The sequence below is a fragment of the Crocodylus porosus genome, unplaced genomic scaffold (assembly GCF_001723895.1).
Source record: "Crocodylus porosus isolate Cpor-Errol unplaced genomic scaffold, CroPor_comp1, whole genome shotgun sequence".
Taxonomy (NCBI): domain Eukaryota; kingdom Metazoa; phylum Chordata; order Crocodylia; family Crocodylidae; genus Crocodylus; species Crocodylus porosus.
In genome coordinates, this window is record NW_017728918.1 from 48,447,245 (window position 1) to 48,449,635 (window position 2,391).

Consider the following 2,391-nt stretch of genomic DNA (forward strand, 5'->3'; position numbering starts at 1 on the left):
CTGATTGTAGCCTATTCCTTCCTTCTAACGTGCCCACATTCCCCCACATCTTAGTGTCATCAGAAAATTTGAACAGGGTGCTTTTTACCCCCTCCTCCAAGTCACTGATGAAGATGTTGAACAGTGCGAGCCCAAGGACTGAGCTCTGTAGAACCCCACTGCCTACATCTCTCCAGGTCAAAAATGATCCATCCACTACCACTCTCTGGGTGTGGCCCTCCAGTCAGTTGGCGACCCATTTGACTGTGTAGGTGTCAACACCACAGTCCCCCAGTTTCTTAATGACAATGGGGTGAGAGACAGTGTTGAAGGCCTTCCTAAAGTCCAGAAAGACTATGTCCACTGCTACCCCTGCATCTAAGGATTTTGTGACCTGGTCGTAGAAGGACACCAGGTTGGTCTGGCAGGACCTGCCGCTAATGAACCCATGTTGGTTGCCCATAAGCGTAATCTCCCCTGCTGGCCCCTCGTGGACATGTGCCAGAATAATTCTCTCAAAAAGCTTACCCAGGATCTAGGTAAGACTAACTGGCCTATAACTTCCCGGGTCCTCCTTCCTCCCTTTTCTGAAGATGGGAACCACATTGGCCCTCTTCCCATCCTCTGGCACCATACCAGAGCATCACAAGTGCTCGTACAGCCATGCCAGGGGTCCCACAATGACCTCAGCTAATTGCCTCAGCACTCTGGTGGAGATTATCTGGACCACCTGATTTAAATACATCCAGTCCCTCCAGAAGTTCCCTGACTAGATCCTCCCTGACCCATGGCCTAGGTGTGCCTCCTCTGGGGCCTGAGGAGGGCCCAGAAGGGTGGGCTGATCTGGTCCCTGCTCAGGAAAATGGAGGCAAAGAAGTGGTTAAATAGGTTAGCTTTGTCATCTAGTGTGACGACCAAATTTCCTAGCGTGTCTTGCAGGGGCCCCATGTTACCCAGTGCCCCCTATGTATTTAAAAAAGGACTTCTTGTTGTCCTTGATCCAGGAAGCTAGTCCCAGTTCCATCTCTGCCTTGGCCTTGCTGACTGTCTCCCTGCATCCCCGAACAACCGCAGTATAATCCTCTCTGGTGATGGCCCCTCCCTTCCACTGGGTATGCGTCTCCCTTTTAGCGAGATAAATAATAAATAATAATATCTATATTTTAAAAGTGAAGGTAATTAACTGATAGAACAATTTACATAAAAATGCGATAGAATCTTAATTATTTAAGGTCCTTAAATCTATACCAGATATCTTTCTTAAAAGGGGTCTTGTATCAAAAGTCAGAATGAGTACAGGAAGTGCTGGATGAAATTCAATGGTCTATGTTCTGCAGGAAATCAGACTACATTATTATAACAGTTTTTTCTGGCCTTAAAATCTATGAACCATCATTATTTATGTGAAAAGATCCTTGCCTACTTTTTGCTCTCTCTTTTTATTTCACACACAGATTGATGCAATATGGCTTAGAATACAACAATATTTACGAGTAAAGACAATATTCTGTTTCTGTATGGAGGGCCTTGATGCTACTATTCAGGCATTATTAAAAGGAAAAGTTGCTAAATCTTAACTTAACATTTCACTTAACATTTAAGTGAAATGTTTTGTGAAGGGATTTCTGCTTTGGAAATCTTTCTTCAAACCAATTTTTGGGTCCAGAATAAGAAATATGTATAATTGTCTGACCTGGCATATGGGAGACCTAGTTTCTTGTCTCTGCACTGCCTGAAACAGTGATCTAGGATCAAAACTCTGCTTTGAATTAAAAGATTTACATCTCTACTCTGGGTGTCTCATGCTACACAAGTGCTTTAACCAAACATTTCAGTGACTCTGTCTTCAGGTTTGTTTGGTTGACAATAGCTATTGATATTTTTAGGTATTTTGCATGTGGTTTTTTGCAACATTTAAAAAGCTTTCTTTTCATTTGGCATTGGCCAGAAAACAATCTCAAAACCTTGAAAGTTGCTGCAAAGCAGAATAATTATCCTCTGATCAGCTCTAATTACTAAATGACTAGAACCCCTGTTGCTGTCAGTAGGGCTTCTGAGCCTGTAAGAATAGAAAATTAAATAAACTATCTCCTTCATCCAAGAAGAAAGTTTTTTGCCTCAGAAGAGAACTGCTCATGCAGATTTCTTCATTAAGTCCCAATTCAAAGCCCACAGAAACCAGTGGAAGTCTCCCATTGACTTCAGTGGTGTTTGGATCACAGCCTAACAAAAGAAAGTAAATGTTGAAGAGTCCCGTGCAGCTTTCTGTCTAAATGCAACAATCACTTGTTAATTTAAGTCCTAACAAAATCAACAATACCAGCAAGAAGTCTAGGAATCTACTCTAAAGGATTAAATGAGTAATTTCAGATTAACTCTTGAAAAATTAAAGGCCCTGGTTTCAAATTCTTG